The sequence below is a fragment of the Salvia hispanica genome, chromosome 2 (assembly GCF_029641045.1).
Source record: "Salvia hispanica isolate PSC_SH4W2 chromosome 2, Shi_PSC_v1, whole genome shotgun sequence".
Classification (NCBI taxonomy): Eukaryota; Viridiplantae; Streptophyta; class Magnoliopsida; order Lamiales; family Lamiaceae; genus Salvia; species Salvia hispanica.
Genome location: NC_142693.1, coordinates 58,326,666 through 58,354,272, shown reverse-complemented (window position 1 = coordinate 58,354,272; position 27,607 = coordinate 58,326,666). Strand labels below are relative to the sequence as shown.

At 38.1% G+C, this 27,607-nt stretch overlaps 1 long non-coding RNA gene and 3 pseudogenes across 2 annotated transcripts; 2 read left to right on the top strand and 2 right to left on the bottom strand.

The window, feature by feature from the left end:
- Positions 1–3,282: 3,282 nt before the first annotated feature.
- Positions 3,283–4,043, top strand: LOC148932769 (uncharacterized; annotated as a pseudogene).
- A 68-nt stretch (positions 4,044–4,111) lies between these two features.
- LOC148932768 (uncharacterized) lies at positions 4,112–6,099 on the bottom strand (annotated as a pseudogene).
- A 12,427-nt stretch (positions 6,100–18,526) lies between these two features.
- On the top strand, positions 18,527–23,292 carry LOC125201249 (uncharacterized). 2 transcript variants are annotated; one of them, XR_016136000.1, is made up of 5 exons: positions 18,527–18,815; positions 20,871–21,706; positions 21,778–21,865; positions 21,948–22,394; positions 22,476–23,292. It is a non-coding gene; the product is annotated as an uncharacterized LOC125201249 (long non-coding RNA). The 2 variants fall into 2 exon arrangements; XR_016136001.1 differs by having other exon boundaries at positions 20,868–21,706.
- A 477-nt stretch (positions 23,293–23,769) lies between these two features.
- On the bottom strand, positions 23,770–25,076 carry LOC148932767 (uncharacterized; annotated as a pseudogene).
- Positions 25,077–27,607: the final 2,531 nt, after the last annotated feature.

The window sequence follows — 27,607 nt, the reverse complement described above, 5'->3', positions numbered from 1 at the left end:
GTGGAAATGATGTTTGGTTGTTGTGGATGGCTTGGATCCGGAGTGGATTAAGCGTCTCGTGGTTGGATCTGCTTGTTTTCGCTTCATTTAGTTGTTTAAATTCTGCATTCTCGGTTTGCCTTGTCTAGTAGTTGTAGATCTGCTTTAGTTTTAACTGTTCTTAATTTCTGTCGGTTTAATTTCGTTTACTTTGCTTCGATCTGCGTTCTTGCTCTGTTTTAACTGGTTGTTTCGTGATAAATGTTGGAGAAGATGATGGCGTTGTTAGTTAAGTCCTTTAGTTAGTTATTTTGCAGCTTTTCAATTGTACTCTACCTTTTTTAGAAAATGGTCCCCACGTTTAGCTTCTTTCCCAAGTCTAGGTTAATTTAGGAAACTGTTCGTTCGATCTAGCAATTGTCTCGCTCTATTTCGATTAATATGCATGTTTTTATGTTTCTGCCTAGATCTAGCTGTTAGAGTAGAATATTTCAATTACCAAGTCTAGGAATTAAAGCTCAACCCCAAAATTGCATGGCAGCAGCCAACAAAAAAATAGTTCCCGAGTCTTTGAACATGTTTACTTGCGCATTCATCTCTGTGGAATCGATTAGAGACTAAATGCATAAATATGAAATAAGGAGTGTGTGTATATATGATATGATTAGTTACGGATTAGATCTAAATGTATACATTCAAAAAAGATTGAGAATTGATGACCATTTCTAGCAAGCTGATGATCTTCTTCTTTTATCTCCGGACTGTCATTGTGGATGTTAGCTTTAATAAATGAAATTAATAATTTAGCTTAACTCGAACCAGTGCAAAATTAAACGTCCACATAATGGGGTATTTCTTTTTTTCTTTTAGACTAAAACTTACATTCCATAGCTGTACTGGACATTTTTTAAAATCCGACTTTAGGAGAGACGCATTAAGGTCATGCGTCTCCTTTTAATGAAACGCACAAGCGTCATGCGTTTTAGGGTAAGACGCATAGAGCTCATGCGTCTTTGAATTTTTTATTTTATTTTATTTAAAGACGCATGACAGTCATGCGTCTTAGGGTAAGACGTATAAGACTAATGCGTCTCTTGGTTGAATTAAACAGACGCGAGCAGAGGCAGAGAAGCTCATTCTGCGCGAGAGAAAAAGAGAGAAAGGGGCAGGCGATATTTCGGCGATTTTCCAGCGATTTCCCGTCATATTCCGATATATTTCGGTAAGTTTTCTTCAATCTATCGATATTTATCTCTTATTTGGTGTTTAATGCATAATTTGTGTAGGTTTCTCCCAATTTTGTAAATTAGGATTCATAACAAATTGTTCAATTTTGATCGATGTTTTGTTGTTTTGTTAATTGTAATGGATTTTATTGGTGAAATTCATTCTATTGTATAGTTTTTGATATGTTTGAGATGCTTGGTGTTGTAATTTTGGTTGTTATTGGAGAAGAGACTAGGGGTTGAAAAGTTTGCAATGACTATTAAATTTGGGTAATTTTTGCAATGACTATTTAATTTGATTATGATAATAATTTACAAGTTATATATAATTGAAGTGGAATGAACTGTGAATTTCTAATTTCTAATTTAGGAGTTTAATGTAAATTAGGCCTTATAAATCATGAATTGTGATGAATTAGAGTTTCTAATATATAGTATATGATTGGATATCAATGGATTAGGAGTGAATCATTTGGTTTATAATATTTTGTTGTCTTGATGATGAATTTGAATATATATGTTATTTGTATTTTAAATTTGAGTTTGTAATTTTTGTTTTGTGAATATGTATTAGATTAGATGGCAACTTCAAGTTTTAGCGAACCGTTATTATATGGATCTGAAGATCCGTCAGTGCTATTTCTTCAAAGAAAACACATTTTAAATAAACTACTGAGTGATGGCACAACATATGTTTTCAAAGTTCGACGAACGGAAAGTACGATTTGGGATGTGGATGTTCATGACAATGTGATGTATTGTCTTGAGAGATTTGGTTTCAAAGGCGTGATGGATTGTGGGAAGCCGATGAAGGTCAACAATGAGCTTATCACGGCTTTGATTGAGCGTTGGAGGCCGGAAACGCATGTTTTCCATCTACCGATTGGAGAGACGACGGTGACTTTAGAAGATATGCAAGTCATTTGGGGCTTGAGAGCGGACGGTCACGTTTTCACAGGTCGTGACTATCATGTCGGGTATCCCGATTGGCCTAGCAAGTGCCAAGCTTTGCTGGGATGGTTACCAGATACAGGGTCAGACAAAGCAAGCCGATTTGCTGATGACCGCTCCGATCAATCAAACGAGGATACCTTTGGGTGATGACCTACCTACATATCTATATATCCAAAGGGCATGTATCCATGCCCTAATCTTGTTAGGAGGACTCATTCTACCAGACACCACGGGGTGTAAGGTTCCTTACATGTGGCTGAATGCATTGGTGGATCCGGACGAAGTGCAGAATATTAGTTGGGGTAGTGCGGCTTTGTCGTACCTTTATCATTATCTGTGTGGGGCTTCCATAGATCAGAGGAAAGAGTTGGGTGGGCCTATGGTGCTTCTGCAGCTATGGGCTTGGGAAAGAATGCCCACATTGAGGTCGTCGTTCATAGGAGCGCTCGTGCACGAGCCATATACGCCATGTGGCGCCAGGTATGAATTTAAACATTTATTTGTTTATGTATCTTGGGACAACAACTTTTTACATCAATTTTATTTATAGGTGGAAAGGAACTACGCACATAGGAAATGCTCCTAGATTTTCGGTTGAGCATTACCGTGATCAAATATCTTTGATTAAACCTGGGCAGGTGACTGTCTTTTTTTTTTTACTTAATTTATGAATTTATTATGAAATTAATTTGGCTTTTACATTGTTGGTTTTGTAGTTTCTGTGGACGCCATATGCAAATTGCATGCTATAGGGATGTCACTGGATGCTCCCATTGTGACACTTATTTGGTATGTTGGGCATATGTTTAGGCGCATGAGGCTGGACGAGTGCGCAGACAATTTAATCAGTACCAGGAGATTCCTCAATCCGTAGATAGGATGCTCAAAGAAGCTGATCACTTGGAAAAAAATAATCGGCGTGGTAAGAAAGGAACTAATTGGGAAGAAACGCGTCAGTTCTTTATTGGGGAATGGGACATGAGATATGAAAGGTTCGAGGCAACCTTAGGTGGCGCAACGATGTACAATAACATTCCACTGAGTCCGGGATACATGGCGTGCGTGGTATAACAGGATTACGGTGACGTACCTAACTCAAGCTGGGGTACAGTCAACTGTTGGGATGAACGAGACAGCTTCTGACATAAGATTATTTGTAAGTTTGTTATATTAAACTATATGCTTTCATGTGTTATAGTTTGTTTCGTATTGATATTTGTATGTTTTTTGTTTATATAGATTGAGGGTTTTCAGCAAGTTTGGCATTTGACTACTGATAAGAGATAGACCCAAGAGTGCGACAGATTCGAGAAATTGTTAGGCGTACCCTTCAGTCTACGAACCACGCCGATGTCATGGAGTACCCGGTAACACGCGACAGATTAGGATGTCGCAACCGCATCCTGATTATGTACAACCAGTGCCTATGAATCCCGAGTATGACCCACCTCAGTGGTCTTTTTCTATCCAAGCCAGGAGTCTCAATCATAGTGGAGTCGTCCCCTCATTTTCCCAAGCCAACCTGAGCCTGATTGGAGTAATCGCCCCTATTCACAAAGCCAAAATGAGCCGCAATGGAGTGGAGCCTGAGCATCAGTCGGTTCATACTTCCACAATTATTAGTTTGTGGCTCCTCAACGAGTTGAAGAAGATGATGATGAAGAAGGAGAAGAAGAAAATGAAGTGGAAGAAAAAAATTACGAAAGCGAAGAGGAAAATGAGGAAGCAGAGGTTCAAAACACCCATGTACAACCTCGCCCAGTTGCGGAGGGTTCATCACGCACCGGGGTTGGGAAGCACGTGAGCAAAGTGATGAAGAGATTTTCAACTAGGAAGAATAAGGGGATTGAACGGTCAAAATACACTCCATCGACGTATAAGTAGTTCATTGTGGAATGATGTAATGTTATGTATGTTTTATTTTTCATCCAACCGCAGTAGAAACACAGTCTTCACCATTGCACTGTTCTCCAAAATGTCAGATCAACTAAAGCTCTAATCGGCAACTCTCTAACACCTTTCAATACTCTGTTGTAGCTCTCTGACATGTTTGTTGAGGTCACCCCCCATTTCAGTTCATCATCGTAACAAAGAGACCAATTTTCTTTTTTGGCTTTATTGAGATCTTGTATCGCAACAATACTTTCCTCCCGTAGTGCACGTCGCCTTCGGATGTATTTACGTACTTGAGTTGTGATACCCAATCCCCATATCTTGCCTTTCACATTAATGCCCTTACATTTCGCCATGATATTTTTCCTCAAATGGACCAAACACCATTTGTGGTGACATATCGGCGGCTTTTTCCATTCATCAGAACACATAGCCTTAATGATTCATTTATGCCTATCCGATATGATGCACACCTCCCTCTGGTATTTCACCACATGAATTCTTACATGATACAAAAACCACTGCCAACTTTCGCCAGTTTCTTCATCAACAACAGCATATGCAATCGTCAGAGTCTTCTTGTTAGCATCAACACCACAAGCAACAAGCAACTTACCTTTAAATCTTCCTCGAAGATGAGTCTCGTCTATTGTTAAAACTGGCTGACACTCTTGAAAAGCATGTATAGCAGTCCCAAGTGCCCAGAAAACATAATAGAAGACTTTATTACGTCCCTGGCTCAACAACTCATTGTGCTTCCACTCAAAAATTGTGCCTGGATTCCTCGACTACAGTTCAAGCATGTAACTCGGCAACTGTCTAAATGACTCCTCCCACCCACCAAATACAATCTCTATAGCCCTTCTCCGCGCATACCATGCCTTCTTATAACTGATTACCACATGAAATTTGTCATGAACAAAATTTCTTACGGCTGCGGCTTTGTACTCAGCATTTTTTAGCAATTGATGGCGAATACACAAAGCAGTCATTGATGATGAAAAGTTAACATGTCCTCTATCATTACGATGGCCTTCACAACTATGGCGTTCCACCCACTTCCTAATTTCCCACATATCATCATGGGCCCATTGTGTCACAGAAACTTCCCAAGAATATTCATTCGTTTTTTCAGCGTCGGTCTCGCTGATAATAGCTACCCCATCTTCTGTCATCCTTGCAGGATATTTGCATACAGCATGCCACCTTCTTAATTTGCTCTCCACCACCCTAAATTGTCGATGTTGCCTCAAACTCCACATAGTGATAGCAGTCTTCACATGCAACTTGCTATCAAATTTTGTTCCCGCATTAATCCGATACAGATGTTCCTCATCCCAGTACATAGTGATGTGTTCATTACCAACATTAGGTACCCCAGAAGGACCACTCGGTAATTTGCGAAAATATTTCATTCTGGAAGTGGTTGCTCACCTTGCACGATGGGTTTATATATTACCTCCTCATCACTGGAAATATCAGCTTGAGAATCATCACTTAAAATAGTGTCAGATGATGATGACGACAATGGTGGATCATGGTCTCTTCGTACAACATCAACATCAACATTATCTTGAACATTCACTTGATTATTCATTCCAACATCAGTAGCATCAGCAACATCTGCTTGCTCATTCATACCACAATCAAAGCTCATATATTCAACCCTCGTAGATGATCCAACACCGTAATCAACAATTGGCGGGATTTCTAAATTTCTTAAAGGCGAATACTCAAGAAATAATTCAATATGACGAGTAGAATTTTGAGCCTCATTGAACATAAACATCACACTTTCAGCACTGTCAACCCCAGTACATATGTAACTCATACCGGTACCAAAGAGACAATGCCTCATTGATATTTCAATGGAATGTTGATTCATATCTATTCTTATCTTAGAACATATCATTGCAACTAATTCAGAGAATGAAACACATGAATTCAATACGATGGAGCCTCTCGCACGAGGTGGATCATAACCAATACCCACTTGAGAAAGTTGAACTATTCTACCACCCCAATACAAACTCACAAATACTAGCATCATTTTTGCATTAAAAAATATACAACTTAATAACAATTAGAGACAATTTTTTTCTATAAACCCTAATTTAGTAAATTTGACAAGTTTGGCATTAGAAACCCTAATGTTATGCAATAAACAACGAATAAGTGAGAAATGTTGAAAGATTGAACAAAACTTACCGAAAGATAAGAGGAAATGGCCAGAAATCGGCGAGAATCGCCGGAAATTGCCCAACAAATCGCCTGCTCCTTTTCTTCCTTTCTCTTGCGCAGAATGAAGCTACTGTCTCTGTCTCACGTCTGTTTTAAGTTCGAAGAAAGACACATGACGCTTATGGAACATAACTTTTACTTTAGAAGCAAAAAAGAAATACCCCTCCACATAATCCCTTTGATTTTGTACTTTTTTTTTTAACACTTTCGCGGTGGAGGGTTGAGTAGGACCCTCATCCCATATATATCATGTAAACAAGGTTTATACAATGACCGATCCCAAAAGTGAATGGCCCAAAAGGAAGAGTATTACATAAAAATTACATCTTCCTTAACTAACAAAAAGCAGTCATAAGGCAAAATAAAAGGAGACCAGCATCAAAACCTAAAACTAGGCATACCAATCTAATCCAGCCTTGCCAATGCTCTTGCTCTCGCCGGAATCGAACTCGCCTCAAATTTCATCAAGAAATGGCTTTCTTTCCCTAATAATGCCAGGTAGTCAGCAACTTTGTTCCCCTCTCTTTGAATGCACGTTATCTTCCACTGAACCCCCCTAAGCTCCATATTAATCCTTGCCAAGCTATGTCTTGTCTCTGCCGGACCCAAGAGGTCTTTACCCAGGATCGAGCTTAGCATCTCCGCATCTGTTTCTAACCACAACATGTTACTATATAGCTTTGAAATTAAAATACCTTCCAGCAAGGCCTTTAGCTCAGCTTCAAACACAGAGGTCGCAACTAGAGGTGTACAAAAGGCTTCCACGATCTCTCCCAGGTGGTTTCTCACAATGCCTTCCCCTCCTGCCTTGCCCGTTAGCCCCTCATATGCGCCATCTGTGTTAAGTTTCATCCATGGGTCATCCGGCGGCCTCCATTGCACTCTCTCAACTCTCCTTGATCTGCACTCTCTTGGCCGCACCGCTATGAAATCCACTCTCAGCTCACACCCTTGCCATTGTTCTGGTCCAAGGTGTCCTGCTAGGACCAGATTCCGCAGATGCATGACAATCCTTTTACAAACATTTTCCACTTTAAAGACTTTCTCAAGGTGCACACACCCGTTCCTTTCTGTCCAAATGTACCAGAAAATTAGACAAGAGATCAGAATGCAGATGTGATGTATGTTCCTAATACCCAAATGTCTCTGCCACCATCTTAGCCGCCCCTCAAGACTGTATCCTTGTCCACCATACTCCGGCGCTTGTGGGAACCATCTCGAGAACTGATTCCACATAGTGACCGCAGCTTCCCCATTCACAAACAGGTGGAGTCTTGACTCCACCACCGGATTTGAGCAGCACCGGCATTTAGAAGCAAGAGAAACCCCTCTCCATTGAACTTTCATATCCACAGGTATTCTATTGGCTAAAAGGCGCCAGAAAAAAACTGATATTGTAGGATTAATACCTTTTCCCCAGATGAAATCATACACTTCAAAGCTTTCCCCCCTGTGCCTTATCAATTCCCACGCCGAGGCCACTGTAAAGTTGTCGTGAGTAGTCAGGGCCCATCTCGCTGAATCTTTAATTGCCTCATCAACAAGCGTCGCCAAGATCTCCTCCCCTCCCTCGCCACTCCCCACTCATTCAGCAGCTCAAAGATTACTTCTTCCTTCCATCCTGATTCAGACCAAAATTCCTCTACTCTAGCAAATTCTGGAACCCCTCCTCTAGAGCAGTAAGAACTGATAGGCTGGTCTCTCAACCAAGTATCATCCCAGAAGCTGACTTTGCCATCGCCCAACATCCATCTAATAAAGGTTTGACATTTGATCCCGGCTTTGAACATCCTTCTCCAGGTGGGACTGAACCGGCTGGAGCGGTATATAGTTAGAGTCGAGGAAAAAGACCAATACTTCTTGTACATGTATTCTGCCCAAAGGGAGTTTCTCTCACGAAATCTCCACCACAATTTATAGCTAAATGCCTCCACCGTGTCAGTGTTAGAGTTTGTATACTAGAAATCACGTTTCGAGTGATTGAATACTGTAAAACTCTTATTTTATTTTCCAATAAATAAAACAGATTATTTTTGTCATAATGTTGTTATGTTTTACATTTAATGGATGTTAATGCATGTTTAAATGTATAAGTTAACTTAACAAAGTCTAAGTCTTTGTTTTAGTAGACCGGTTGTGGGCGTCGTCCACTTTAAGGTAACACGGTCAGTTCTAAACAAAGAAAAAGATGAATTTCACAACCTAGATGGAATTTGACTACCCATCGAGAAAGGTTGCAATGTCAGTCCGCATATTTCTAAGCCTTACTGAAATAAGATGACATTGGTGTGGTATAGCATTGAACGGATCTAACAGCAAGACTTGCCTTAGGCTATCTACTGAAAGGCGAGGTCTTGATAAATATTTATTTCTTAATCAATGTAGGTTAGCATTGAGCATACGGTATTGATTATGCACTGCTTTGACTTATCAAATGGTGCGGGTTTTTCGTAACCCAATTATCCTGATATATTGGGCAGTGGTGATCGATATCTAGCGGTGCTAGGATTGCTATTATATTGAATCGTGTGCGAGCTGAGTCTCGCTTGATAATGTCCTCAAGAGGAGTGCGAAACGAGGTTTTATTATTCGGAACCTAGCTAGTTGGAGTGTGATTACTCTATGAATAATAAATAAGCGTTTCATGCTAAGTCCACTCTTGGAATTAATAAGAAGTTAATTAATTAAGTCAATAGCAGACATTAATTAATTAATGGACATTTTAATCTTAAGCACGGGAAATGAAAGTTAAACGGAAACCCGGATTACTTGTAATTTCGGATTTGGATGGGGAGAGTTCAATATTACTTCTGTAGTGGTTGCTCGTAATATTCCAATTATAACTTATATTAAATTGTGGGTTCAATTTAATTAGTAAAAAGTAAATTGGATGAGCCCATATCCAAAACCTTCCATAGATCCCTGTTTGGGCCCAAAAGGAACTTAATATAAATAGGAGAATAAAGGAGACAGAAAACATTTTCTCATCATTGTAATTTTCGAAAATCCCTTCTCCAGCTGAGGAGATTTTCGAATTCCTCTCCTATTCCGAAAAGGATTTCTTCTGTCTTCTTTATTTAAGTCCTAGTATTCTAGTAAGATCAGCCCACACTGATATTGGGATACAGTTCGGGAACCAGAGAGAAGATTTGTGGTTTAGTACTCAAAGCATCACGTGGAGAAGAAGCTAGCCATCTTCAATTCTTTGGAGAATTAATTAGGTATTTTTCTGCTCCGTAGAAAAGCATGTTTTAGGTTTCAATATTCTTAAAGCATGATTGATTCAAGTTATGAGCATGATACATGTGATAATTACGCGAATAGCTTTTGTCTAAATAATCTGCTAAATAGATCTGATTATTATGTGATTGATTTATTCTCGCATGCTTCTGCTGCCAGCACCTTCAGTCAGCCATACATCGTAAACCAAGGCCTCCTTCCGAGGTGGGTCTGCAAATATCTTTCCCTTTGATTTTGTACTTGATTTTCTTTATCAACGTAAATTTTGATAGCAATAGTGTGTGTCAAAGATACATCCTTTTGATAGTAACATGATCCCTTTAATATATCTACTTCCTTTTTTTTTTGCTGTGCATATCGAAGTTCAAACTATGTTCACACTAAATTCTCAAATTTTATTATTTCACTGATATCAAATTGTGCCTTCTTTTTTCTCTAGTTATTTCCATTGCTTTTCTTTTCTTTTCTTGGGTGGAGTGGCACTATGTATGATGATTCGTATCTGACATAGTGTACCAGCTTATTAGAATTTAAATTACCAAACCAAAACAAAGACATTGCAACTTATTTTAGTTCCTTCAGTTTCTTGCATCATGTGTAGCATTTCCTCACCACTTTTAATCGGTCTACCAAAACCTTATGGTACAAAAAGGTCTCATAACAACATGGTAAAATCTTTTTAACTTGTAAATCTTCCGCTTTTTGTTTGTTGAAGTTCAAAATCAAATCTCCTTGGATTTCAAGCATCAAGACTTGATTCATTTTAATATTTCATTTTTCTACAGTGATTCATGGGAGCACGAGGTGTGAACCCTTTCGAAAGAGCTGCAATTAGATTCTCATTGTTCATTACCTTCTTAAAGTTTAAAGGTCATACTCTTCAATTGTAGCAGATTATTGGTGAATTCATGAATGGGAAGCATGTGTGTGAGCTATAGCTTTTTTTTTTGTGAAGAAATTCATGTGTTAGCCATAGCTATGGTATATTAAGAGTTCATGTTATGTGCTATTTTTTGGTAGAACGAGAAGCATGCTTGAAATACTTGATGAAGGTGTGTTGATGTTTAGTTTGTCCAACTTTGAGAGTGCTATTTGGAATTTTTGTGTATGAAGAGCATGAAATTTGGTCTTTTCCATGAATGGAGCATGTGTTCTTGTTGGTTGTGGAAATTTTGGATGGACATTTTGATTGTTGGCTTTTTACTGTGATTAATGTTGGGTAATAGTATTGGATTTGTTGGTTGAGTCATTTACTACATAATGGGGGGTTGGAATTGATGATTGTGTTAGTTTTGGTATATGGATTGAGTCTATCTCCCTTTTGTGGTTGAATGATAAATGGGCATAGGGATCGGGTCTATCTCCCTAATTTGGTTGAGTTGTGTTATATTGGTTTTAGAAATTGAGTCTATATTTCTAAAATTTAACTTGCTTGTTTGCGTTTGATTTTAGGAATTGAGTCTATCTTCCTATTATCTCTTATCTTGCCTGTGATGTTTGTCTTTTATATACCTCTTTGATTGTGGACTAAAGTTTTGGGGTGTTGGCTTGTTGTTGTGGTTAATTTTTCAGGTAAACTCTGACATGGCCAGCATTGTCAACCCGAGAACCGTGAACGTGACCTTAAAAGGAAAAGAAGAGAAGGCAAAGTGGATGGCGCTTGCACCTCTGGACAGCATGCCGTCTCGGTACCCGACCATCGACCCGATCAACGATATGGGCATCCAAGCGTCTTGGGAAGGCCTCATGAAAGCGGGCCATCTCACCTTCTTAGCGGGTCATATAAGGTCCTAACCTTGGAGTTCTTGTCCACTCTCCAAGTGAACTACGTCAACAAAGTGTTGGTATCCATCACCTTCCGCTTGGGAAATGTCGAGCACACTTTCACATTGGCGGAATTCAACGCCATCTTCCACTTGCTCGACGAAGATGAAGAAGGGTGCATTGACGAGCCCCAAGACTATGATAGAAATGATTTCTGGGGCCGCATTACATTGGAGGAGGCTAATTCTAGCCAGGGTCCTACTTTCAGTCCCTCCCGCGCCAAGATCAATTCCATTCGCTTTGGTCTGCTTCCCGTTCGCACACAAGGAATTGGGTAGCATTTCTTTTGAAATACTCTTCATACTATGGGGTTTAGGGTAGCATGTTGGCCCATCTGAGGATCAATACTGGGTACTTCATGATTAAACACTTGGAGAGGCATGCATAGAAGAGGAGTGGAAAGCTATGCTGTGCAGGAGTAATCACCTGCCTAGCCCTCCATTATCAGATTAGTGTAGAGGAGCGGGTCGCATATTTGGGGAGCATGGGCATGATCACTATGGACAGCAGGGGCGTTGAGTACTTCGTTCTAGGCCCGAAGACGTTTTTCAAATTCCCCGCCTCTCAGCTTACTGCAGTTGGAGGGTCGACCTATCAAGCCAACTGGAAGATGAACTCCGCTGATCATTTGGCGAGGATAGCAAGTGACCCCCTTCCCCCATGGCGACGGGTTTACTAGTCAGCACCCGATGCGTGTGGGCGCACATTACCTCCTGCGCCCCTAGATCCCCGACGAGCCCCTACAACTTCCAGATGATGGATCGGACAGGGAAAATGAGGATGAAGAGGCCACCACTGAGCATGAAGTGGGGGAAGGCAGTCTGCCAAAGAGAAGTCGCCCAGTAGGCCGCCCTTCTAGGGACAGCCGAATGGCAGAAATAGCCTCCGGGATCCAAAGCCTGCAGCTCGGACAGGCCACCCAATGGGAGTACATGCAGAAGTGGCGTGAGGAGAATCAGTTGTGGATGGCCCGGCAAGAGTCCCGACTAGAGGCCTGCGAGACGCAGATAAAACACTTGCATGCTCAGGGTAACGCTAGGTGCTTGGCACAGGCATTCTACAGGGTTTACTATGTGAGGTTTCCACCACCACCCGAGTAGAGGTTAATGACACCGCCCACTTCTCTTCAAATTTATTCATTCTTTTGCATTGAATAAGTTTGGAGGGGTCTGACGTGGACTGGTGATGCTCTTCTCCCTCGCTATCATTGTGCTGATGATGAACTTTTTGTTTTATTTTGCTTTTTATTTGATTTGTGTATGTCCCTCCTGTGGGACTTGAATATGGGGATATAATGATCACATACTTTTCCATATTATGAGGTGTTTATTTTGGGCGCTTATGATGATTTCTTGTGAAAATGCTTTGTGAAAATGGCAGGAATATGCTTTATCAGTTATGATTTGTTGTTGAGTGAATTGCTTGTTTGCTTGTTCAATGCCAATTCCCAGTGAGATTTGAGCCAAACTTTCATTTTTGTGTGATTTTTATCATATGCTTGTTATTGTTTCTAGAACTTGCTCCTAATCATATTAAGTCTACATAGTGAATGTGAATTTAGGAGATGGCGTTAGGCATTCTTTGTTTTCCCCTTCACAAGTGTATATTTTTTTGTCTTAATCCCTAGTTAACCCTCTTAGCATAAGAAGTTTTCAATGTTATTGATTTGTTAAGTTCACTCTCAAAATTGAAACATGGAAGCACATATGGGGCGTTGCTTAAAAAAATAAAAAATAATAATAGAGGTATAAGCTAGACAAAGTCTAGAGAGAAAAAGAAAAGAAAAACAATGAAGTGTAGATGTATAAGCTAGACGGAGTCTAGAGAAGTTTTGGGTTGGGTATCTAAATAAGTGGGGACCGGATGGGAGGAAGAAGTTAGACAAAGTCTTACTTATCTAAGATTTGTTATGAGAAATGGTCTTTTGTGGGAATTGTAATATGTGGGTGCTTGTGCTTCTTATGCTTTTCAACCACTTTAATCTAAATGTTCCCTACCGTCCAAAGAGCCACATTACAACCTTAATAAAGTCTTTTTCGATTTTAGATTCACATTCACATTCTATAAAATGAGATGTTTGATTTGGAGCAAGCCTATGATAAACACTACTTACATTTTGATTTGAGTGATTAGTATTGAGCCTCTATACACTTGAGAGTGAGTGAAACATGAAAAAAAAAATTACACTTAATGAACTTGTGAGGGCATTGAAACCAAGTGATGCACGAGACAGTAGCTCAAGGTAATATTTGATTGATCTTGTATGTTTCCATGCCAGTGTCTTTTAAAATTTTAATCTGAAGCAAAGCCCAACTTCACCTCTTGTATGAGTTTATTTTTATTAGTGATCTTCTTCTTCTTATTTGAGGAGAAACAAGATTTTAAGTTTGGGGGAGTTGACAAACTCATGTTTTAATCGGTTTAATTAGTCTGTTGAGGTGCTTAATGTCGAGTTTATTGCTTGAATTGCCTATTTTCAGCCAATTATTCTATCTTTTCGAGTTTTATGTGTTTGCTGAGTGTTTAGACAAAACAGATGGAAAGAAGGTAAAAATCTGGCGGTGAAGGCCGAGAAGGCAGCGAAGTCTCAAAAGACGGCACACAACACCTATAGGCTCAGGGCGACGCTAGATGGACCAAGGAGAAGGCTTTCTACCAGCTTACTACGCGAGGTTTCCACCACCATCCGAGCATCCGAGTAGAGGTAACCCACACCATCCACTTCTCTTCAAACTTATTCATTCCTTCGCCAACTGGTGATGCCCTCCCTCCTCGTTGTCTTTCTGTCATGGTGTTATCAATGAACTTCTGGAATTGTTGATGATTTGTTGAACTATTTTTATTTTGATTTCTATTTCTTATTTGATTTGTGTACGTCCCTCTTGTGGGACTTGAATATGGGGATGTAATGATCATATATTTATTCATATTGTGAGGTGTTTATTTTTGAGCACTTGTGGTGATTTCTTGTTATTGCCTGAAAAATGATTTGTGTACATGGCAGGAATATGTTTTATTGGTTATGATTTGCATTTGAGTGAATTGCTTGTTTGCTTGTTCAATGCCGATTCCCAGTGAGATTTGAACCAAACCTTCGTTTCTATGTGATTTTATCATATGCTTGTTATTTCTAGAACTTGCTCATAATCATATTAAGTCTATATAGTAAATGTGAATTTAGGAGACAATGTTAGACATTCTTTGTTTTCCCCAACACAAGCGTATATATTTTTGTTTTAATTCTTAGTTAGACTTCTTAGCCTAAAAAGTGTTCCGATGTTAATTAATTGTTAAGTCACCCTCCAAAATTAATAAGCCTACAAACCTGGAAGCACATATGGGGCGTTGTTCATTATATTTTAAAAAAATAAATATGTGGAGGTATAAGCTAGACGAAGTCTAGAGGAGTTTTTAGTTGGGTTTCTAAATAAGTGGAGACCGGATGGGAGGAAGAAGTTCGACAAAGTCATACTTATTTGAGATTTGTTCTGGGAAATGGTCTTTTGTTGGGAATTGTAATATGTAGGTACTTGTGTTTCTTATACTTTTCAACCACTTTAGCCTAAATATTCCCTACCGTCCAAAGAGCCACATTACAACCTTTATAAAGTCCTTTCTGATTCTAAACTCACTTTCACATTTTAGTAGAGGAAATGGTTGATATTGAGCAAGTCTATGGTAAATACTACTTGTATTTTGACTTAAATAATTATTATTGAGCCTCTATACACTTGAGAGTGAGTGAAGCATGAAAAAATACACTTCATGAACCTGTCAGGGCATTGAAAACAAGCGATACACGAGATAGTAACTCAAGGTAATGTTTGATTGATCTTTGTATGTTTCCATGCCATCGTCTTTTTAAATCTATATCTGAAGCAAAGCCCAATTTCACCTCTTGTATTAGTTTATTTTCTTTGTGATCTTCTTCTTCTTATTTGAGGACAAACAAGGTTTTTAAGTTTGGGGGAGTTGACAAACTCATATTTTTATCGGTTTAATTGGTCTGTTGAAGTGCTAAAAGTCGAGTTTATCATGCGAAATTGTCTTTGTGTAGCCAATTATTCTTTCTTTTGGAGTTTTTTGTGTTTGTTGAGCGTTTTAGGAAGATTGAATGGAAAAGGAGACAAAATTCGACTGAGAGTGCACTGGAGGCAGCAAGGCCTTCAAAAGCATCACTCGGTCGGGTGAATACTAACCTAGGAAATATACCCGGTCGGGTACCAGTGAAGAAGCGTGGAAGTTCCAGAAAGAGGTCAAAAAATAGGACCCGGCCGGGTGAATTTTACCCTTAAAAATCCACCTGGCCAGGTACTTCAGTTTGACGCGTAATTTTTCAGAAAACACGATTTTTGGAAAAAGAAGAAAAAGGCTAGGGTTGCAGGGGACAAGATTTATTCTACACATACCGCCTCCATCACTCACACACACTCCGAAGAACACCTTTGACAGAGAGATTTGAAGATTGAAGACTCTACATCGGAAGATTGAAGCTTCACTCCATAAATCTATCTCACAGGAGTAATTAGTACCTTTTATTCATGTATTTATTGAATTCATTTGTGTTTGACTTGGTTTTCTCCATGAACATGGGTAACTAAACACTTTCTTGTAGAATTTTTGGTGATGATGCAGTAATTTCATAGTTTTTATTCAATCAATTTTTTTCTTACCTTGTTCTTGTAGTTGTTTGATTATTCTTTGATTTATTCCTTCAATTGCTTGATCACCACTTGATTGTGTAGGATTAATTAGATTAATCGGGAGATGAATAATTCACACCTTAATTCAATAGAACTCAGGAGAGTTGAGGTTTTTGAGTGAGGTCTTTGATCTTTCATGCTTTTGGGAGTTAGATATTTAGGAGTAGAAGGAGACTTTTATCCTAGCACCTAATCTACATGTTTCTCACCTCGGGAGGGGGTTTAATCTATAATTATGATCGACTTAATAACTCTAGCGACAATCAAAACGTAAGGAAATTTGATTGGATAAGAGCTTGAAATTGTGCATCGGATCCTTGAGTTCTACAATTTTCTTCATATTATCTGTTCACATCTTGTTAACTTCTTTTTGTTTGTTTACTTGCTTATAATATGCTTTCAGTAGTGTTAGAACAAATCAAACATTTCCCGATTGTCTAGATAGTAGTTAACATTTGTTCGTGGTAGTTAAGTTGGTACAATCTTGTCACTGTGGGATACGATACTCTTACTTGCTATTTGCTACACTAGTCCCGTACACTTGCGGGTATCACTTGTGTTATATTAAGTTGAGTCAGAAGTCAACTAATTGTATATTGCCTAATTTCAAAATGTATTTGTCTTTTCCCCTTTCATGTACATGGTTTAACTTTAATCAGCTCTATATTGGTTTTGATTACTTTTTATTCATAAAATTCTACAATTTTATGCACACTACTAATTCACTTATTTTCGATATTACACATTATCTATAGTTCAATTTTTAATGTTTGATTATTTTTTAAAAATATAAAATTGTCGAATAAATATCTATCACTTTGAAAATATATAACATCAGTAAATTTAATTTTAAAATTCTAAGATCTCTACAAAAATTATTAATAAAGTGTTGTAAATTTTCAAAACATTAATAGTAGTGAATAAATGATAAATTAAAAAATGATACTACTTTCCCATCCCACTCAAGATGCCCACATTCTTGAGTGTTCCGGAATTTTATATGAATTGTTAAATGAAATAAGTAGAGAAAAAAAAAAGATAGTTGAATATTTTTATGATGAAAGAGGAGAGAATATCAAAAGTGAACCTCTTAAATTAGACAAAATAAAAAGAAATGGACATCTTGAATAAGTCATATAGCAATGTTTAGTTGTCAAAAAATAATGTTTTTAATAACAATTACGACTCCATCATGATTGTTCATCCGGTGTTACTGGCTTTTTCAACGTTTTCCTAACATTATCGATTTTTCCAGCCATCCAACTTAGGCCCTCAATTAGGGCTGGGGAATTATACCGAAATACTGGAATACCGGACTTACCGTACCGAAAAAATACCGAAAATACCGTTTTTTCGGTATACCGTAGTTTTCGGTACGATATCATACCGTACCGATAGAGATCGGTACGGTAACGGTATTAGATTTCCCATACCGCGGTATACCGAAGATTCGGTATACACCGATGCTTCGGTATACCGTGGTATACCGGTATACCGATTGATATATATAATATATAAATATATATTTATATATGTTATATTTAAACTAAGTTTTAAAAAATAAGAATTTTTATTATACAAAAATAAAAGAATCAAAATTGGGAATCCTATTTTTTGAAGTGATTGAAAACAAGATTTTTTTTTAATATTTTGGATATAATAGATTTTTTTACGATATAATGGTATAACGGTATGCCGTACCGCAAAACACGGTATAACGGTATATCGGAATGCCATATCGCAGTTCGGTATACCGTAAAAGTATGGTATACCGAAATGCGGTACGGTATACCGATAACACGGTATGGTAACGGTATGGAAAACTGCCATACCGAATTTTCGATATACCGAACTCCGGTATACTGAAACTTACGGTACGGTATCGGTATGGTTTTTGTCATACCGTAACTTTCGGTACGGTATACGGTATGGCACTCCCGATACGGTATACCGTACCGAACCACCCCTACCCTCAATATCGAAATCCCAAGTTTGTCATGCATCAGAATGACACATAATAAAAAATAACATTATTAATACTTTTAAAAATAGTTAAACTTAGAAATTTACCAAAGAGTAGTACTCTCTTCGTCCGCCATTAATTGTTTCATTTTTTTCTTTTTCATCCATCCGCTAATAAATGTCTCATTTCACTTTTCCTATATTTGGTAGATGGACGACCTCACTAATTTATTTCACTCACATTTTATTTTATTAAAAACTTAATATATAAAAATAGGACACACATTTCATTATTCTTTTCTAGTCATTTTTCTTTACAAAGTCAAACAATTTCTAAAAATCGGATCCAGTCAAATATGTGACATTTATCTGGAGTATAGGGAATAGTTTATTAGTAAAATCACATGATTACACAAGAGCACACCTTCAGTCAATTGTAAAATACGAACAACCAAGTGATACAGAGAAGTTGACGTAATTTAAGCCCTAATTTATGTACCTATCTACTCTTCATCAACCGCCGCCTACTCTCTCTTCCAACATAAAAAAAAATTCACAGATTTATAATATCCGTTTCCCTTATCAGATTCATTCTCAACTTGAGAGATCTTCCTTCATCTCATGGAGGAGGAGACGCTTGAGGAAGTAGAACAATTTATTTACTCAAAGAATTCATTTTGGTGGAATGATGTTTTGAAAATCAAAGAGACCATCTTCTCGAGCAATCACACTTCGTCGGAATGGGCGGTATTGGAAAAACAACACTTCGGTAAAACCACTCTTGCCAGGCAAGGTAATATTCTGTGTTAAATCTTGAGATTAAGTATGAATTCATTACTACCCCCAATATGCGTTTATTTACACCTTTGAAGCTGAAATTCGGAATAAATTACTGAAAGTTCTCGATTACTCATACCCTCTATATGGAATCGATTAGAGACTAAATGCATAAATATGAAATAAGGAGTGCGTGTATATATGATATGATTAGTTACGGATTAGATCTAAATGTATACATTCAAAAGATTGAGGATTGATGACCTTTTCTAGCAAGCTGATTTTATTTCCGGATGTGGATTTTAGCTTAATAAATGAAACTAATAATTTAGCTTAACTCGAACCAGTGAAAATTAAACTTCCACATTATCCCTTTGATTTTGTACTTGATTTGCTTTATCAACATAAATTTTGATAGCAATAGTATAGGTCTAAAGATATATCCCTTTGATAGTAACATGATCCCTTTGATATATCTGTTTCCTTTTCTTTTTTTTTTAAATTCTTTAATATTATTTCACTGATATCAAATTGTGCCTTCTTCTCTCCTGGGTTATTTCCATTCCTATTATTTTCTTGGGTGGAGTGGCATTATGGATTTGTTAGATAACCTTTTCAAATAAAAACATGACATATGCATAATGATTCATACCTGATATAGTGTACCGGCTTATTAGAATTTAAATTACCAAACCAAAACAAAGACATTGCAAATTATTTAGTTCCTTCAGTTTCTTGCATCATATGTAGCATTTCCTTACCACTTTATCGGTCTTCAATAACCTTATGGTGCACAAAGGTCACATAATTAAAATCATTCTAACAAGTTTAGGAAGAATTCTTCTTTTGTTCTAGGCCACTAATAGCATTCCATTTTAATGAAAAACATTAGTTTTATTCCGACTTAGGGAGTGATGCATAACCATCATGCGTCTTTATTAATGAAACGTTTGACAATTGTGCGTGTTTACTCAGTGACGCACAAGAATTATGCGTTTTATAGTGACACAAAACAGTTATGCGTTTTTTAGTAGTGACGTAAAACGATTGTGCGTCTTTTAGTAATGACGCATAATTCTCATGCGTCATCGTGTTGGGTTGAAAGTCTGGGCGAAGCAGCGCAGAACACAATTTGAAAGAGTAGGCGAAGCAACAGCGAATTTCAACCTTTTCCGACTTAGGGAGTAACTCATCTAGCGAATTTCAACCGTTTCCAAACATATTTCCAAGAATTGTTCTTCAATTTGGCTACATTCATCCTTTATTGCTTAATTTGTGTAGGTTTTCCCTAATTTCGCAAATTTAGGGTTTATGGTGAAATTGATGAGTTTAGGGTCGATTTTTGTTGTTTTGTTACCTATTTGTGTGTTTCACATGTATATAATTCAATGGGTTGAAGTAAGTGATTCAGTTTTTGTAATTCGCCCCTTTTTACTAAGATAAAAATTGAATCTTGGTTATGTTTTCAAATTAAAATATAGCTTGTTGTTTTTCAATTGAAGTTGCAATTTAAGTTGGATTGTTGAGTTTTTATGAGAAAAATTGAATCTTGGTTATGTTTTACAATATTTTTCAATTTTTTTGTTATAGTTACTCATTGTTCTTCATTACTAAAGATTTGATTTTGTTGCCTATCTATGTTGAATTATGCTTTTAAATTCATCATTTTTGTGTTAATTGAATGTAGTTTATCGTCTAAATTTTGTTAAATTTTTTTTGAGGTATTTGAGTGCTATGTAGATATTAAGTTGTTGACGAATATGTTTGTTTTGTTGCTATGTAGATGTTAACTTGTATAGAAAATTAATAATACTAATAATATTTATTTTTTACTGGGATTTGTTGTAATATAAATTGATTTGTAAATTAAGACTTTTGATTTTTATTCTTGTGGGATATATTTGGATATGTTGGAGGTTATTAGATATGTAGTTTTTTGGTTGCTATGTTGTAAGATTGATGATTGTTGATGAATATGTTAGTTTTGTTGCTATGTAGATGTTTAGTAGATTGGTGATTGTGTGATTGATAATTTGTTTATAATTTTTTTTGGGTGAATATTTTGAAGTAGATGGAATCTTCAAGTTCTGAAAGACCGTTATGTTATGGACCTGAGGATCCATCAGTATTCTTTCATCAAAACGAACACATTTCAGCCACATTGTTGGCAAATGGCACATCAAATGTTTTAAGAGTTTGTCGGACGGAATGTAAGGTTTGGGCCGTGCAAATACATGAAAATGTGAAGTATTGGCTTGATGTGTGGGGTTTTAAAGGCGTTTGGAATGCAAAAGGCCGATGAGGATGGACAACGAACTTATCACTGCCTTGATCGAGTGCTGGAGGCCTGAGATTCTCTTTCCACCTACTAGTTGGAGAAGTTACCGTAACCTTACAGGATGTGCAAAGCCTGTGGGGTTTGAGAGCAAACGGTCGTGTTTTCATTGGCTGTGACTACCCTAACGGATATGAAGATTGGCCCAGCAAGTGTCAAGATCTTTTGGGATGGATACCTAACGTAGAAACAGAAAAGAAGCAGGGCGGTTTGTTAATGACATCTCTGATCCACCAAGCGACGATACCTTTGGGTGATGGGCTGCATGCTTATGCATACATCCAAAGGGCACGTATACATGCCCTGATCTTGTTAGGGGGACTTATTATATCGGACACCACAGGGTGCAAGGTCCCCTTTATGTGGTTAAATGTCTTTGAAGATCTGAAAGAAGTATCTACTATCAGTTGGGGTAGTGCTGCTTTAGCGTTTGCGAGGCTTCTGTAGGCAGAAAAGAGATTTAACAGGACCTATGGTTCTTTTGCAGCTATGGGCGTGGGAAAGATGCCCACATTGATGTCATTCTTTGTGATATCGCTTATGCATACGCCGTATACCCCGTGTGGAGCCAAGTAATGTATTTTTTACATTAACTCATATAATTTTTTTTTTTGGTAATTTTTGACATTAATTTTATGTATAGGTGGCACGGGGTTACTGAAATAGGAAATGCTCCCCGATATTCAGTTGTTCATTATCGTGATCAATTATCACTGATTCATCTCGGCCAGGTGAAATTTATTTTTGTTTTCTTAGTTAATGAATTTACTCTTCTATGAAATTAATTTGATTTGTTTATTATATTTTTTGTAGTTTCTGTGGACACCGTATGCAGATTGTATCTTGCCTGATTACTGCATTGATTCGACTACTTCCTTCTTGTGCGACACTTACTTAGTGTGCTGGTCATTTGTCGAGGTACACGAGGCTGACCGATTTTGCCGATAATTTAACCGCTACCATCGTATTCCTGAGTACCGTGTTAAGATGCTAAAGAATATCGGACATTTGTGTAAAAGTCACCGCCGTGGGATGAAGGGCACTGATTGGGCAAAGAAACATAAATTCTTCATTGAAGAGAGGGATATAAGCCACGACAGGTTCCAATCAACTTTTGACCATGCAACAACGACCATGGAAGGTCGCATTAATCCGGGCTATATGGCGTGGTACAATAGGATCACAGTGTCGTACCTAACTCAACCTGGGACACAGTCAACTACTGGTATGAACGAGTCAGCCTCTTTTATGAAATTAATGGTATGTTTTTGTATATAAAAATGTATTTAGTTTTAAGTTTGTATAGATTGGTTGTAATGATTTTGTATTTGTATTATTTAGGTTGAGACCCTTCAGGGGATATGGTCCTCTGAACATGACAACGATCCTCGGTTACTGAAGATTCGAGAAATGGCTGTTGAGGCCCTTCGTGCGACGAACTATATTGATGTGATGGAGTATCCAACTTCGCAATGGCGAGATGTGGTCATGCCGCCACGCCTACCAACTTCTTTTTCGTCATGGACTGACGGGTGTTCGGATGTGTCCACAGGTATGCACGACGGCATAGGTTGTCGCAGTCGCAACAATCGTAGCATGTGTATGATGTACCAGAGCCACTGAATCCAGAGTACGATCCCCCTAGTTGGTCTGTCTACTTAAGGTCACAGTCTCAGTTCAGTGGTGCAAGCCACGAGCACTCACAATGGGGAGCATGAGTATCATGTGATTCTTTCTTTGGCGGTAGATCTGATTGGAATGCAGCTCTAGCACGATGTGATCCATATTTCCTGAATTATCAATTTGTGGCTCATGTGGAAGAAGAAGAGGGTCAGGAAGGAGAAGGTGGGGAAGAAGGGGGCGGGGAAGAAGATGAAGTAATATCTCGACCACCCACCGAGGGATCGTCACGACCAACTGTGAAGAGTTCATTAAGTAAGATTGGGAAGGTTATGCACAATGTATTCAAAAGATTTTCAACAAGGAAAAACAAAGGGAAAGCTCCAACAAAATTCACGGGTTCGGGGAAATAGGTCTTTGATAGGGGTTGGCATCATATGTTATCTTTCATTGTGAACTTATACGCTGTAATGGTCTTTGGTGAACTTATTTTTCTAAATATGTTGGTATTTGTTTATATTGAAATAAGTTTTGGTCACATATTTGAGGTGAATTCTTGCAAAAAAAAAATTAAAAAATGACAATACAAAGTTTCGATTGTCATTTGCTTGTGTTTCGTTTTAAGTACAAAATAATTTCAAACACTACCAACAGAAATATCAGTTTCGGTATCATTGATAAAAATACTCAGAACACACATTCTGGGACAAAATTTCACAAACACTCATTCATTCGGTTGAAAAAATGACAACAATATTCATCTGACATAATAACTGTCAACAAAAAGGCAGTACAAATCATAATAACTGTCAACAACATCTATCATAAATGTTGATAAATAAACATAGTAACTGTCAAATAAGATCCATCGCATATGCCCCAAAACAAATATCAACAACATTCATCCTCGAAGCCAAGCCCTCTCTTGTCAGCAGTTCCTGCAATTCAACAAAAATGTCAATACAAAACATAACAGATCTCAAATGTCAAAAGATAACAAATATATACCATGAAATTACTGAACAGCACCGGCTGAGCAATTTCTTCGGTCCCTCTTTCCCGTAATTTCTGCAACGGCGGGGAGCTCTCGGTTCATCTTCCTCGCGGACATCCATTTGATTACGTATCATCCTTCTTCTAACTCGGTCACGCCTTCTAGGAATCAACTGCTGAGGGATGATGCGCAATTTCCATGAAGGTTCAGCCCAATAATCTTCGTGTCTTGGTACATCAAATGAAACTTGACCATAGTACTATGATCTCCATGTACCTAGGTAGTAGCACTCATGTATGAGGTCAATCATAACGTGACATCTGTCTCTAGCAACTGCACAATCATGCGAACAAGGAAATCTCCACGTCTGCCACTTACCACAACTACACGTCGAATCCATATACTTGACTATTTGAGCATTGTTGCCCTTTGACACTCCATTTTCTATTCTTCCTCGAGTTCGGACATGGTACTTCCCTGTATCTCGGTCAATTACAGTAATGTAATGTTTCTACCCCTTTGAGTCATTCTTAGCAAGCATGTCCCTCGCCCACGGGGTTAACTCACCTTCGGTGTGTTCTATTTTTGTTTCTTCTGCACCCACCATTGCACCGTCCTTCAAAATGTCAAATCAACCAAAGCTCTAATTGGAAACTCTCTCACACCCCTCAACACGTTGTTGTAGCACTCCGACATGTTTGTTGTGGCCACCCCCATCTAAGTCCACCATCGTAGCACAGTGACCAACATTCTTTTGTAATCCTATTGAGCATTCGCACCGCACCACGGTTGACATCAGATAGTGCTCGACATCTTCTGTCAAATTTATGTGCCTGAGTACAGACCCCCAACTTCCAGATCATGGTCTTCACATTGGGACCCTTGTGCTTGGTCAACACATTTGCCCTCACATGGAGCAAACAAAATTTGTGGTGTATCTGCGGGGCTCTTTTTATGATTTCAGACTCCATTGCATTGAAGATTCCTCTATGCCTATCAAGAACATCTGCAACATCTACCTCATCATTCAATCCAACACCAACATCAGCAGAATCTACAACATCTCTCTGCTCATTTATACTACGATCAAAGCTCATATGCTCAACCGATGATCCAATATCACAGTCAAAGCTCATTTGTTCAACCCTCACAGATGATCCAATACCATAATCAACAACTGATGGGATTTCTGAACTTCTCACAGGTGAATACTCAACAATTAATTCAATACACCCACTTGAATTTTGAGCATTGTTAAAAATAAACATCACACTTTCATCATTGTCCCCATAATAATCCAATAGTGTGTTGTTTCTATCTATTCTCATTGCATCACATATCAATGCTACCAATTCAGAATAAGAAACACACAAATTTAATATGATGGAGCTCCTCACACGAGGTGGATCATAACCAATACTCATATGTGGTAGTTGAACTACTCTACCACCCCAATACAAACTCACAAATACTTGCATGATTTCTGCATCAAAAACATTTTTAAAAAACAACAATTACGGACATTTTTCCTATAAGCCCTAATTTAATAAATTGGATAAAACTAACAAATGAAATCAAAATAAACATGAATAATGATGAATGTAGGTAAATTGAAGAACAATTACCGGAATTTATGGAGAAAACGTTGGAAATCTTCCGAAATCGCCAGACATCGTCGGAAAAGTTGGAAATCGCCGAATGAAAGTCGCAGCTGCTGCCCACTATTTCAAGTCGTCTTTTGTGTTCTGCGCCCAGGCTTTAAACTCAACACGATGACGCATGAGAATTTTGTGTCACTACTAAAAGACGCACAACTATTTTGCGTCACTATAAAACACATAATTCTAGTGCGTCACTGAGTAAACACGCACAATTGTCATACATTTCATTAATAAAGATGCATGATGGTTATGCATCACTCCCTGGGTTGGAATAAAACTAATGTTTTTCATTAAAATGGAATGCTATTAGTGGTGATAATAATAGTGTGTGATTTGTGTGGAAGATTGAGCGAGATTATTGTGGGAAAATAAGAAGTGTTATTCAATCCCTTTTGGAAGAAGATACAAGTGAGAAGACGAAACAATTCTGCTAACTAAAACAAAAACAGAATAGTCTATTTTAGTCAACATTTGCTGATTCTACGGCTAAGATTCAATCTCAATATTAATTGAGATCTAACGGTTGTTGTACACTCTAAGTAATGAATGAGATATTATATTTCTTTCTCATAAAACTTGACTCTTCCTCCAGCTAATGATCTGATCACATCTTCAGCTCAAACAACAATCCTCCACCTTGATCGATCATTTGCTGTCAGAATCCAGTCTGCACAAGTTAATCAACTTCATGCAAGTTTCAAGCTTACCCTTTTGCAGCGGCTTAGTTAACATATCAGCCGGATTTTCTGAGGTGTGTACCTTGAACACTTCAACCTCCTTTTCTTCGATCTTTTCTCTTATAAAATGCAACTGCACATCAATGTGCTTGCTCCTCTCGTGGTATACTTGATGTTTAGCCAAGCAAAGTGCGTTGTTATTGTCACAACCGATAGCCACAGTTTCCTGCTTCACATCTGATAAGGATCCATGTATTTTATGATCCATTTCCCAAGAATTACCCATTTATGATGCTTGATCTAACTATTTTTGTGAGATTGATTTTCAATTTATCAATAAAACAAAGGATAAGGTAGACCAACCACAAAAACTGAATCTAAACAAGAAAGGATGGTAGATTAGGAATGAAAAGCATGTGTATAAAGATGAGATAAAAGAGTTATGACCATAGGACCTTGACCAAAAGGATGGAAACAACCCTAGGAAACTTTCAATAGCTCTATCACCCCTTGGCTCCACTACTCAATAGATACACCCCATTGATGCATACCTCTACTTGAATCAATCTATGAAATTGAAACAAGCAACCTTCAAGGAAGGAATTGGATACATTCCTCAAAGAGAAAAACTCACTAGGGAGATAAGTTTAATCACAATCTTATCTAGAATGAAAAATGACACCAAAAGGTATTTATACTAAGGGCCCAAAATATGGAAAAAGGCCCTCAAAAACTAAGTCTCGGGTGATTCACCCGGTCGGGTGAATTGCAGGGTGCAAAACACCCGCCCGGGTGTTCTCTCTGGACTCCCTCGCCGGTTCTGTTTGACTTCTGTAAAATCACCATAACTCCATCATTTGGACTCCGATTGAGATGTGCAAGATACCCACGCGAAGCTGTTTCCAAGACGAAGATGATGGTGGTAGTTTCATAGCTTTCGGATATCATCTCAATAGGATGGTTTCTGGTTGAATCCAGCTGTATTTGAAATCCTTGACGCACGGCTTCCATGATCGTATCATCCTCCCCTTCTTGGAAAGGATTTGTCCTCAAATCCAAGCCTTCTCTATTCCTCGCATCCTCGGGAGACCCTCTAGCTTTATTGAATCCTTGGCACGTCCTCACTCTCTTCCTTGGACCCCAATCAATCCATGGCTCACGTCGAGGTGAAGACACTTGATGTCTAGCACTCATGGTCATATCATTCTCCCCTTCTTGGAAAGGATTTGCCCTCAAATCCGGATTCCGCACACCTATGAAATGGTAAAAGAGCAAATCAAATATCAAAGTATGATGAAAAGGATTAAGACCACTAACGGCTCTTAGAGACAATACTACACCAAAGACGTTGTATGGACCTCCAAATTCATGTTCCCTCAAGCTCAAGGCCAAGTCACAATAAATATGAGAACACAAATTAATGAATCCTTTCATGTACAAATCCCACCCATAAGGAATCAAGACAAACTCATCAAGATACCCTTCATACCAAAACTCAAACAATCTCACAATATAGGTACA